A 13923-nucleotide genomic window follows, 5' to 3' on the forward strand; every position below is an offset into this window, starting at 1 on the left:
TGTATATATGGAAAACCTACTATCTATATTTGTTAGATACTGTTCTTTAGAGTTGGAGAAGAAATAGTAATAATAACAATGATAATAATAATAATAAATATTAACCCTTCAAAAACATATAATTAGAATGGGAAACAGAAACGTAACAAAATAAAGAAAAAGAAATGTTGTAAGTGTTGTGATAGCATTAGGAAAAGTGTGCTATGGATGCAAAGAAGTAAAAGATGACAGATTCTGTTTAACATGGAGTCAAACAAAATATCTGTTAAACAAAAGAAAGAGGAAAGTGTTCCTAGATGTTTGTAAGTTTCTAAAATATGTAAGATCATACACCCAACACTGGGAGTAAGAAACATAGCCATACTGTCAACTGCATCTGACTTTAAATTAAATGGAATATTCCGTATCCTAACACTTGTCCTCTGCAGAGTAACACAGGAAAGAAACTACTTCATAGACAAGAGAACACGTTTTAAACACAAGGGTCAGTGCAACCTGGGACCTGAGAAGCCCTGGAGCTTTGAAATTTCCCAGGAAATAATAGACTTCTATTATAGACTTCAAGTCTTATAGCATTGTCATCGTGATTAAACAAAATCAATATACCTTTATCAGCACAGCACTTTAAGAAGTTTTATTCTAAAAAAAATAACATGCACATGAATATTACAGAGGTGTCTAAACATGAAATGGTCACAAGTATAGACCCAAGATTATATGTAAATCAAAGGGAAATTTCAGCTTGTTGCTCAGTGAAATGAATGTGAGACATCTGAAACTTTATTTAGAAAAAGGACAATTCTTTCTTTTCTAGGAAAGACATTGATTGTAATCTGAAAGTCACCACCATAGTTCAGTAAAAGCACCAGTACACATACCCAGTCCCATGTTATTGATAAAAGGTAGTTGGAGGACCATTCAGAATTATATTCCTTGATTGGTTGATTGATTGCTTGACTTAAAACAATGTCTTGAAAATTATGAGATGTATAGAATTGGACTAAAATTCAGTTTAACCACACAGCAATTTTACTTAAACTACTTAGCACTGGTTTCTACTACCTGGAAAATGTTTCGATGCTGAGTTGCATTGTCTGTTGACTGTGACAGCATTAGATTCTCTTTGAAGGGTTACTCTCATTACCAGGAAAGAACATGATTACACTCATGGTCAGAATGCACAGTACCTTGGGAATATGAACATCCCTAATTTCTTGTTCAAACAAACATGCTATGTGGTTTGTTTGAAGTCTTTTCTCATGACTATCTGTTCTCACAGGACAGGTGAAGGCAATGATTCCTTTCTTACTAATAGTGCTCTGCAACTCCAAAAACATTGCATGTTTCTTAGCGAGCAGGAACATTGTGGGTGTTGATAACTTTTTGACATTTATTGTTTAAAAATATGCACTCATGGGAAAAACATAACAGTTCAGAATGAAGTGTAAAATCCCTTACTCTTGCACTCCCTCATTCCAACAAATCTTCAGAGGTAACCACTTAACAGTGTTTCATGTTGCCACTCAGTTATTTCCCATTTATATATATGCATATGTCCATACCTTCATTTTTTACTTAACACAGGTCATACTTCACTGTCTTGAGAACGTGTACTTTAACCTGATGAACAGAAAGTAACAGAAAGTTCAACATTTCCTTGTCATTTAATCATTTCAGAATAAACTCAGAACTTTGAAGTTTTCTAAGCTCAGTTAAATTTTTAACCATCAAATCTGATATGGTCACTACCTTGATTAACAGAGTAAAGACTCTGGAGCAAGTCTGCCTGGTTGGAAGCCTCATTCCATCACTTTCTTGATATACGGCTTTAGGCAAGTTGCCTTAACCCTTTGTGCCTCAGTCCCCTAATCTGAAACACAGGACATAATACCACCTGCTTTGAATTGTTGTACACTGAGTTCATATCTCTTATATGTGTCAAATAGATATTGGCACATCCTAAACACTACATTTTATCCATAGTTATAAATATTATTATGATTCAATGGCCTCTTATTGCTCTAGGTCTTAAACCTATAAATTTACTGCTAAGGCTCTACATGATCTGCCACTGCCTGTCTTACCAAACCACGCCCTGTTCACAAGTTCTTGAAATGGATCAGGCTTCTTCACCCCTTAGGTCTTTGTACCTGCAATTTCCCCTGTCCTCCCTTCATTTTATAGTACCCTACCCCTTCTCTGGGTAGCTCTCACATCCTTATGTCTCAACTGAAAAGTCACTTTTTGAAAAAAAGTGTTCTATGGCTCTCAAAGTCAGATTTCCTCTTATGAAAGTGAGCAATAATCACTTATTTATCACCCATAAACACTCATGACTGTGAAAGGAGGTAGTACTGGCTATTAATCTAGGATGGTAGGCATACATGGGAATTCTCCAAGACCTACTGGGATGTACACATTTTCTACCTATACTACATTACTATAGCATCTTTTACTTTTCTTCTATACATAAATTTACAATTGTATTTAATTAATTATGCAAGCATTTGTTAATGTCTTATCTTTCTGCCTGTCTGTCAGCTCAGTGTGTCTTATTCACCACTGTGTTGCCAGCTCCTAGAATACTGCCTAGCACACTGTCCCCAGAATATTGTTAAGTGAAGAGTGAGTAGTGGTCCTTGTTGTATCAAAATCAAAGCAGGTTCCACATTGTGCCATTTCAGACCAGTCATAGGTACAGAAGACTGACCTTTCTCTCATTTGAAGAAATCATTAATCTAGCTTCCCTCTTCCTGGTCTTACTTAGGTCTTTGCCTGAGGCCTCCTTTGAAGAGGTAGCAAATCCACTGTTGTGTGATTCCTGTATAGGTCTAGAACTCTTGATGTTGTGTCCTTAGCTTGACAGCTTTCCTGTACTTTTGGTTTACAAAGGTATATCAGTGTGCATGTGTCTGAGGCAGCAAGTTAAAGCGGTTGCTGTTATTTGTGTAATTATAGGGATCTGGGTTAAGGCCAGGAGAATCTGGGGCTATACACACTTCAGTGAGTGGCTTGGGCAACATGCTTATTTCTATACAACTAACTGTAGCATGGAAATAATTATTGAAATAGAACCAATATTTATATTATCTTGAGGTTTCTAACCGTACAATAGAAGTAATATTTAAATGGTCAAATATTTTGTAGAATATCCAAAAATTTATTAATATTTAGAACTATAGGTAAAAAGTACAAAAGAACATTTTCCAAAATTTATAGAATACGTACATTTATTGACTTGGTTCTTCTGCATTGCCACAGGTAAGACATCAAAGTAGGTCATATTTCAATAATGGTAGTTCCCATGTTTGGGTTCTTTGTAGATTACTGTGGATGCAATGTCTGACTCATTGGTTTAGGAGGATTAGGTGTGCATTCCTCCTGGATCACATTCCATGGGTTATAGCAAGGTACACACTCCGCTGAATAGGAAATTGGATCAGTAAATGGAAACTAGGTAGAGAATAGAACATAAGCATGCAAGCTTTTAACAACACTATCTTTTTTTGCCTCTGGACCTCCCTGACACAACCTCATTGCATTACCTTCTTTGGAATGAATTTAGATTATAATTTTATTTATGTTTCAGTGCAAGAATTTAATTAGTAAACTAGTTATATTCTAGAAGGCTCTCTTTCACCACCATAGAATGCTAAAGTGTTCCCTTAAAAACCCTTCGGAAAAAAAAAAACAAAAACCCTTCGAAAAGTCTTAGTTATTCTAGAGACATTTATATATATACCTTTCACTCATGCCACTGATTCCTTCATTCATTCAGCATGATATTTACTAAGAATCCCCTCTTGGATATAATGAATCAGTGAAATTTTAAAATGAGAGACAGCAACTTAGGCTCTTTGGTTTCCACCCTTACTATAAAAGGCCAAAGTTGAAGTCCATTCCCTATCTAAGGTTTCATCAATGTCACTCTAATGCCAAATCTCCTAGAAGAAAAAAAAAAAGTTTTATGATCTCATTTCCTATTTCCTTGAGAGGTTTCAGGGTTCAAAATCATTTTCTGGTTTCCCATGACTTTCCATATTTCTAAGCTGTCACCTCTAGTTTATGTAAGGTAGTATAAGACAATATTCTTAGGGTCCCCTGCACCCAATAAAATCTTAACCAGTTATATTTCCTTATCATTTTTCCTTCTTATTTGTGCTCTAAATATGAAAGATCTCTCAAAATCATGAACTGACAATTGTTTATAGTAGTTGTTAAGATTTCTCCTTTGAAACTATAACAAAAGGTGATACATCTTTTATAATAATAGGAAGTATTTTTTTCTTCATATTCAAAATGATCTTGATAACAATAAATTACTTAGTTGGAGAACAGATTTTTTTCACTGAATACAGTTGGAATATTTCTGCTGAATTCGTGCTGTGTCTCTATGATAATAAAATATCCAGCCATTAGAAAAAATGAATTGGTTCATTAAAGTCATCTCTAATTTTGTCATCTTTTTTTTTTTTTCTAGTCAAGCTTAGCTGGCTTTAAAATGTCTCCATTTGAAGAATGTAAGAAGTATATCTGCTTAGTTTTTGCCTCCATAGTTAAAACTAAACATGAGGAAAAAATGAGGTTGGAGGTGGGTTGAAAAGGAAAACAAAAGTAAGGAAAAATAAAAGTAAAACTGAGTTTTCTTCTCACTAATTCCATAGGCACATTCAACTTCTAAATTCATTAGGTGAAGATTTTTAGCCTTTTTATTTTTGTATATTGTTAAATACTTCCAAGAGTCAAATTCAGATCCAATTTTCAGCTCTTCATTTTCACTGAAGGTTGTATAGTCAAAAGAATATTTTTTTTTCAATTTGGTAGAAATAAGTCACCTAAGAATTTTAATGTAGTAATATATTCCTGCCTTTAACTATCTCCATTAAAATACAAGATTTGGGTAAAGTTATCACCATTCCATTTCTTTTGAAAACAATCAATTACAAGAAAAACAAATACAGAATATATGTGTATTTTCTATTTCTTCCCCCAAACAATTATTTCTCTATAACCTCTGGAACCAATAATTTATTTTATCCAACTTCAACCTGTATAAAAACTAGTAGCAGAAAATCCAGAAGTTATCTTTGTAGTAAATTTGGTGGTTTAAGAATAGCTAGTTTTCCCGGGTAAGTAAGAGACAAGAGTATCTTAGGGGAGTGATGGCTAAAGATACACTGCATTCAGCAATTGTGGCATAGTTCACTATATTACCAAACTGTAAGCATTTAGATAGGAACAGTCCTTCTCAATTCCTCAGAATCCTCAAAGGCTGACATTGTTTAGGAACTCCTTTCCAAAGTGGTCCTGTTAGGCTAAAACGTCCCAGTAGGTTTTTTTGTTTTTCAATTGGAGTATAATTGCTTTACAGTGTTGTGTTAGTTTCTGCTGTTCAATGAAGTGAATCAGCTATATGTATACATCTATCCCCTCCTTCCCACCCCACCCCCCATCCAACCCATCTAGGTCATCACAGAGCACCAAGCTGAGCTTCCTGTGCTTTATAGCATGTTCCCACTAGCTATATATTTTATGCATGGTAGTGTATATATGTCAATCCTAATCTCCCAATTCGTCCCACCCTCCACTTCCCCCCTCCACCCCATGTCCACATGTCCGTTCTCTATGTCTACATCTCTATTCCTGCCCTGCAAATAAGTTCATCTGTACCATTTTTCTAGATTCTACGATATTTGTTTTTCTCTTTCTGGCTTACCTCACTCTGTATGACAGACTCTAGGTCCATCCACATCTCTACAAATGACCCAGTTTCATTCCCTTTTATGGCCGAGTAATATTTCATTGTATATATGTACCACATCTTCTCTATCCATTCATCTGTCGTTGGACATTTAGTTTGTTTCCATGTCCTGGCTATTGTAAATAGTGTTGCAATGAACACTGGGGTACACATGTTCTTTTGAATTATGGTTTTCTCAGGATACATGCCCAGTAGTGGGATTGCTGGGTCATATGGTAGTTTTATTTTTAGTTTTTTTTCTTTTTTTTAAACATCTTTATTAGAGTATAATTGCTTTACAATGGTGTGTCAGTTTCTGCTTGATAACAAAGTGCATCAGCTATACATATACATATGTCCCCATATCTCTTCCCTCTTGCATCTCCCTCCCTCCCACCCTCCCTATCCCACCCCTCTAGGTGGTCACAAAGCACCGAGCTGAACTCCCTGTGCTATGCGGCTGCTTCCCACTAGCTATCTATTTTACATTTGGTAGTGTACATATGTCCGTGCCACTCTCTCACTTCTTCCCTGTTTACCCTTCCCCCTCCACGTATCCTCAAGTCCATTCTCTAGTAGGTCTGCATCTTTATTCCCATCTTGCCCATAGGTTCTTCTGACCATTTTCTTTTTTTTTTTTTTAGATTCCATATATATGTGTTAGCATATGGTATTTGTTTTTCTCTTTCTGACTTACTTCACTCTGTATGACAGTCTCTAGGTCCATCCACCTCACTACAAATAACTCAGTTCCATTCCTTTTTATGGCTGAGTAATAGTCCATTGTATATATGTGCGACATCTTCTTTATCCATCCATCTGTTGATGGACACTTAGGTTGCTTCCATGTCCTGGCTATTGTAAATAGAGCTGCAGTGAATATTGTGGTACATGACTCTTTTTGAATTACGGTTTTCTCAGGGTATATGCCCAGTAGTGGGATTGCTGGGTCGTGTGGTAGTTCTATTTTTAGTTTTTTAAGGAACCTCCATACTGTTCTCCACAGTGACTGTATTCCCAGTAGGTTTTAACCAGAGTGTAGGGCTTGGTATTAGACTGTGAAGAGTATCTACTAATACAGGCCAGGCAGGTGTAATGAAATCATTCTGGATTTCTTTCTTAAGCTTATGATGGTGAAACGATGGTGTTTAATTTTTTAAATAATTTTTACAAAAATTTGGAATGCTTATGAATGGGTACACAAAGGGAATGTGTTGAAAGGCACAATGGTTGAAAGCATGACCTTCAGGGTTCCACGGACTGGGGCTGGCTCTGTCCTGGCATCATCACCTACCAGCTCTGTGTCCTGGAACAAGTTACCTGGCTTGCTGAGCTTGCGTTTTCGTGTGTCCTAGGGCACAGTGAAGTCTGGGGTAGATATACTTGGTTGTCTATGCAAAATCCACTCCCTTCCTGCTTCCTTGCTAACACAGCAACTAATTCGCTCAAGTTTTGGGCATCCTTGTAAACAGAGCAATCTGGACCTCTTCTCAGTCTTAAGAGGAAAATATTGATTAGGTTAAACACTATTCACCATGAGAGAATTGTTATTTGAAATAACAGATTTCCGTTATTATTTACACCATTTTGAATCTGGTCTAATTCTAGCTCTTGCAGCTGAAAGCATTTGAACAGATACAAATAGTTACCTCCATATAGTTGTTTTGAAAATTAAATGAGATGACTCATGAAATGAGTGCCTGGCACAGCTCTCAAAAGTACTTACTGTTATGATTATTGATGTTGTTGTTGTTAAAACTGCTATGCAATGTTCCTCATGTCAGAGGAACAGTTGCTATGCAACTGCTTCTGCAATGTACCTCATGTCAGATTTCAGCATTAGTTTCAGGCAAAATTATGAGGCCTGAATTGGAAGAAAAAGGGGGGAAAATCATTTTCTACAGCCTATTTTCCTCCTTCAGGATGTCCTTCACTTGCTTTTGTATCCCTGCATACCGCCAACCATGCAGAAAAGGGATTAGTGATTATAACATATGAAGGTATGATGTTTAATAATTTTTAACCCAAAATAATGATACCCCAGTGTTTGAATTCCAAATACCATATTAAGTTAGTAAGAATTTGGGGTAAGTGAGACCTCTCTATCTCTAAAATGTTATCACATAAGTTTACACCTACATCTAAAGCCAAACCTTCCAGCATACAATTGGTCACTAAATCCCATATAGTTTCTTATCTAGTCACTGCCTTGTAAGAGAAGAATTCCTCTCTCTGGTGTAATTGTTAACACTGGATAATTACTGGGTGGTCCTGAGCATTTCAGATCAGGATCTGTTGACAGTGAGAGTACTGCTCATTTTTAAACCAGTTAAGAGAAGCAAATTTGTTTTTTTTTTTTTTTTTTTTTTGCATAGGACTTTTGGGGGGTTTTAAACTGGGAAGATGTGTCTCCCTTGCATTTCCAGTGGACATGGCCACTGTATTTACTGTTCTAAAGTTGCGAAGAGTTGCTAATTCCTTCAAACCATGAAAAGGGACGGGTGTGTGCTGTACATTGACTCACAAAAAGATGCAACCTCAAGACTTTTCAAGATTATTTCTTCCTTTAGAGCTCTTATTTGGTGTGAGATGCTGCAACACACTTCAAAATGTAAAGCAAATTATTAGGTGTGACAGCTAACTATAGGGGAAAAACGGACAAACACTACTTCTCACTTCTATCTCCCCATAAGAAGAAAGACAGAAATCTGAGTATTTTCCCAAATACCTAGAGTGCCTTGAGATCAATTTTATGACTGATCTGCTAGGCAACTAACTATACAGAAGACAGCCCTCTTCATTCCAATGTCCCCAAGGGGGGCTTTAATGGGACTGTTTCTTCCGCTGGGTGTTATCCTTACTGGTAGGACTAGCTAGATCATTGGCAAAATCAGGGTAAAATGAAATGTGAGGCCCCTTGTCCAAAAATTATTAAGAATTTCAAGACAGTGGCAGCAGAACGTTAAACCAAGCATAAGGACCTTCAGATCCTGACCTTGACACTGACCCTGACCCTGATCCTGGCCCTGTGAAGCTGGTCCCACTGGCAGGGGCTGATTTTACTAATCTCTCTGCTTCTTTAGAGTTGGGCACGTGAAGCAGTGGTAAGAGCATGGAGGGAGACAAACCTAATTGAATGCCTGGCTCTTTTCCCTCTAAATGTGTGAATGTGAGTGAGATGCAGTCTCAGCCTCCTGCACAACGCTGCTCCGAGGCTTAAATGCTCAGGGCACCCAGTGCAGCACTTTGCAAAAGAGAGGCTGAGTGAATGGTTTCAGAGGGCCTGGGTTTAAATTCTGGAAAGATCTAGTCTTTTGTCTGGGTGACTAGGACCCCATTTGAGTGAGTGTTAGGTCATGCTTTTCTGACTTTACTCTCTTCTGTAGTCCACACCCTAATGTCAGCTTACAGATAACTGGTGAATGTGGTCATAAGGAAAGCTGAGTGAGGGATCTTGAAGAGGTCAGCATATCAGAAAAAATAATTCAAAAGGCTCAGCAGTATAATATTTGCGTAGTAGATGGCATGTTGTCATCACTAATAATGGAAGATACTTTCCTTTCCTTTCTTTTGTTTTAATTTGTTAACATACTCCAAATAGAAAATTACATTCTAATATTTTTCGCTTTGAATTGACAACTGTAATATATTTCTAGTAAAAAAGCAAATATCTAGATTCTAATTAACAGAGAAAGAGGGTGCTCCTTTGGAAATAACCAGCTAAAATAAAATAATCATTTGTTTGAACTTCATAACTCGTGTTGGAAAAGTGGTTGACTCGGCTATCTACTTCTTGTGCTCACATTTCTAAGAATGGTCATAATGAAATTAAACAGGTAAGAGGGAAACACATCATGTGTAGTATTAATTCTCATATAGCTGAATTGAATGTCAAAGAAAGCTTTAGATCAGCAGTAAAATAATCTGCCCAGGTTTCTTGTCACTCTGTACTTAGGATTTCTGCCCATCCTTGAAAAAAGTTGTGACAGGAGAGAAGGAAGTTTCCCTTTGCACTGGGATTTAGTCCTTGAATATTCCTCCAGTGTTGACTGACACCTGCGAAGACACATGATTTTTGGAAAACCTTCTTTTAATAAGAGAAGATATTGATGCCTGGAGACGTGAAACAAACATGATACCTGGGGCTATGCAGTTTACAGGAATGATGGTATTTCCATGTTCTCTGGAACTGGGAAGATTGTCTCATCCAACAAATATTTGTTCTTCCCGGTGAATAAGGATCTGCCCAGTGTACTTATTGCTTGATTGTGTTTATGCTCCTTTGTGTTTGGCTCTGTCTACATGGGTGTGAGATTAGACTTTTAACCCCCAAGTGGTGGGGCTGGTGCTCAGTGTCATCTAATAATGCCTTCAAACCCCTACGTAAATCTATAAGCCAGGACAGTCTGGCTTGATATCATGATTAGGAATCTATTTTGAGATTCAGGCCTCACATAATACACATACAACATGAGGCCAGCCAGAAGTCGTAATTTTTAACGATTGATTTTTGACACACCAACTCATGATTAGCAAACGTGGGGGCAATAAGAGGATGAAGGGAATTGATTACATAGAATAGAATAGACGATATTCTCACATAAGCTTTTCATAGAAGCATCAGTCGTAGGCACCCAGCCCTGTAGATGAAGGAAAGTGGATGGCCACACCGGTAAGACTCCAGAAACAATAATAAATATAAAACCTATGAGGAATAATTAATCAAATGAAAAAAACTTAAGAGGCTCGATTTTCTCCTCCTTAATCCCAGTTTGCGCCAAAACTGTCATGGATCCTTCAGAGAACTAAAACTCCACAAAGTTTAAAATATACAAGTAACTGACAAATGAGAGATTATAGTGAATAAGTTCTGAAATTTTGCAGGATCTTTGTGTGGCTGTCTTTGACCTGAAAATAGGAGCCTTTTGTTTATAGCCATTAGTGCATTCATTCCCCAGTGATAAAGTGGTGGTTTCAGATGATTGGCTATGGGCGTGGAGGTGGACCAGAAGTTAGGGGAGAAGGTGGTATATGGATGGGATTCACACCATAACACAGAAGGCAGCAGTGATGTCAGAATCAGTCAGACTCAGGTCTAATCCAGGCTCTCCTGTGTTCTTTTGAGAAAATTATTCACAAGATCTGAACCTTGAGTTCATAATCTCTGAAAAAAGGTTAAACAATCACACCTACCACAATGAATTGGAGTAGTATAATGCAGTAGCTAAAAGCATCAGATCCATCCTCATAATAGATTCATCACCTTGGTCAAGTTACTGAACCTCTGTATGCCTCAGTTTCCTCACTTTTACATTGCAGTGAATGACACCTACTTCGCACAGTTGCTTTGAGAATTAAAGCTCCTGGCACTTAATAATTGCTCAACAAATGTTAGTTATTATTCATTTTCAGCAAATAGATATTGAGTACTTTTTATTTGTGGGACGTTGGCCCAAACCACTGATGAAACTAACTAATGTACCTTGGTCATAGAAGACACCCAAGAAATATTTGATGAATGAAAGGGAAAGCAAGCCTCTTTGTGTGTCCCTAAGATTTGGTTAGGCTTTGAATATCCAATCCAGCATTCTTTATGTGTCATTGGACAAATGGCTGGTTGTTTTTTTCCAACTGGCATTTCTGATTCACAGTGAATAGAGTCCAAAGTATTCCTTTACCCAACAATCAATAAGATTAACAGGAAAAGATAAATGATTCGCTGTACTCTTCTGAGGTATTTTTGTTTTGGACCAAGTGGTGATAGGGACCAAGCCAACAAAAGGAAAAGATTAACGAAGTGATCACAGGGATCTTTCTTAAAAGGTACCTGAGATGGAAAATAAAATACATATTTTTTCGACTGTCAAGGTCAAAACCCATTCAGGGAGAGCATTCACTGCACAATGGCTGTCAAGATACACTAAAGCTTGCTGGATCCACTTACCCCAATTCATTAGGGCCTTGGAAGGTTTTTTTGAGAGATCATAATTATGCACTATGCAAACATATTCTCAACTACAGTTTCAACCTGTTGATATTTCTAATAGGCTAATTTGCTTGAAATGTAAAACTCTAAAGAAGTAGACTTTGTAAGTAACAATAACAAGAAAAAGGCAAAAATGATATGTCATCTAACCTGACTGTTCAGTGCTACATAAATGCTATTGATTGTGCTTAAAAACAAAGTATGCCAACATCTATGGCGCATAAACAAAATACTGTGACACAAGCACATTAGCTTTTGGTGAGAGCAAATGCCAATATACACCCCTGAAATTTCAGAGGCATTTTGCAAGCACGGGCATTAGGGAGGATCTGCTGGGGTTAGGATGGATTGGCACCTCAGAACATTCTCCCTATTGTTATGAATAAATGAATCAGCCACTTAATTTCTATCCTTTCTGAAACATGGGGAATTCCCAAGAAAAGATTTCTTAATACTCTGTCCTGAGCAACAGAGAGCAAAGAACTTTAATTGCTTCGCTCCGTTTCCCAACTTACTTATTTTTTATTTTTAGTTCTTAGTAGTAGGATGAAATAATAGTCAAGGGTTGGGAGAGGAGAATGAGCATGAAACGTGGTTTATAGATTAAATATTTTTAAAGCCTGGTTTGGTAGAACATTTAAAAAACAGATAGAAAGTAAAACAATACCTGAAAACATCATAATTTATTTTTATGATAACCATTTGTGCTCATGTTTAAGAAAGTCCAGGTCTGTATAACCTTGACCTATTTCTCATTTTTGAATAGTTTTTTATACCATTGTGGTTTCTGCCTCCTAACATCCATTTCTTCTTCCAGGAGTACATCTCTGATCTTTCTTTGAAGAATTACTTCTATATAGCTCATCACCTGTTAGGTTAAGGTGGCACTAATCTCCCATCTCCAGTCTAACCCAACTACAGGGGCTCGTGACCTAGATCAGGTAATAAGAGCATTCTGCCACTTTGGCCTCAGGGTTGGCTCAGAAACAGGCTTGTCCCCAGTGAGGACAATGGACTCAATCCCAGGACATATGTGTTTGCCCACTTAACGAGTTATCAGGCTATGACTCTGGAGCTTCTAGGCCCTATTGTAAAGGAGAACCTACTGGAGAATGAAGCCAACACAGAGAATCACAGTGGTGTTTGGGCATTTGCCTTCAGTCATATCTGAAGCTGGAGCTAACCCTAGACATCTCAGTATCTAGGCCAATAAATTCCTAATTCTTTTTTCGGGGGGGGATGAGGAAGGTGGGAAAGGGGAATAGTTTTTTTCCAAACCTAGTTGGAAAGGGTTTCTCTAAATAAGCCATACTGGAAAACACTCTATTCCCTTTGTTTGGAAAACCTTCTTGCCTTCTCTTTACCTCTCAAACGTGTGCTCTTTTTCAAGGTTCAGCTCAAACCCCACCCCTTCCAGGAAGTCTTCCTTGACTATCCCAGCCTAATCCCTTCCTTGACTCCCTTGACCTCTTACATGACTCAGTGTTCTTAGTTCTTATTCCTTGTCTGCCACGGATTGTTGACCTTGTCATGCTAGTTTCTTTTTTTTTTTTTTTCAGGTGATGATCTTATTTCCTAAAGGGTAAAGCCAGTCCTTAAAAGTTCTATGTTCTTCAGCCTTTGCTATAGAAGGTTATAGAAAGAAAGTGAGCAATATATATCTGTGGCTTTAATTAAATGCAATGAAAATGTATACAAGTACATTTCTTATCCACTTGTTAGTCCAGAATAAAACCTTGTATGAAATACATGGTTGCACAGTCATAAGGAAGATAAACAATTACCAGGGATTGCAGCTATGCAGATGATACTATCTGATGTAAAGGGAAGGGCAAATAGAGAGTATCAGAATTTTCAACTCATGTATATTATATTGTGAACACGTTTTTATTGCTAATAGATAAGGGACTCAAGGCCAGTATCTTCTCTGTTTATCATGTTTCACTCACAGTATTCTCAATATCAGTAAGAGTCTTGGGCACAAACAAGATATAATGGCATGTTGAACTGAAACCTAAAAACTGAAATAAATTTTAGTTATTTAAACATCTCAATCAGGAGTCAGTGCCACCACATTTAAGATCATTTCAGCACAATCACCAAGCTTCAGGTAGAGACCACACCCTTGCTTCCCCAAAGACCAAAGATGATTGCTGCCTTACTCCCCTGAGCACTCAGCTACTGCAATCTTTTTGCC

The 13923-nt window shown here is 37.4% G+C and overlaps 1 long non-coding RNA gene across 1 annotated transcript in view; it reads right to left on the reverse strand.

Moving 5' to 3' along the window:
• Positions 1-848: 848 nt before the first annotated feature.
• Positions 849-13923, reverse strand: part of LOC137764116 (uncharacterized) — a 60372-nt gene continuing 47297 nt past the window's right edge. The window contains exons 5-6 of the long non-coding RNA XR_011073916.1: positions 3229-3422; positions 849-1620 (exon numbers count right to left, since the gene is read on the reverse strand). This is a non-coding gene — a long non-coding RNA (uncharacterized lncRNA). The remainder of the gene's footprint in view (positions 1621-3228; positions 3423-13923) is intronic.

The sequence above is a fragment of the Eschrichtius robustus genome, chromosome 4 (assembly GCF_028021215.1).
Source record: "Eschrichtius robustus isolate mEscRob2 chromosome 4, mEscRob2.pri, whole genome shotgun sequence".
NCBI lineage: Eukaryota > Metazoa > Chordata > Mammalia > Artiodactyla > Eschrichtiidae > Eschrichtius > Eschrichtius robustus.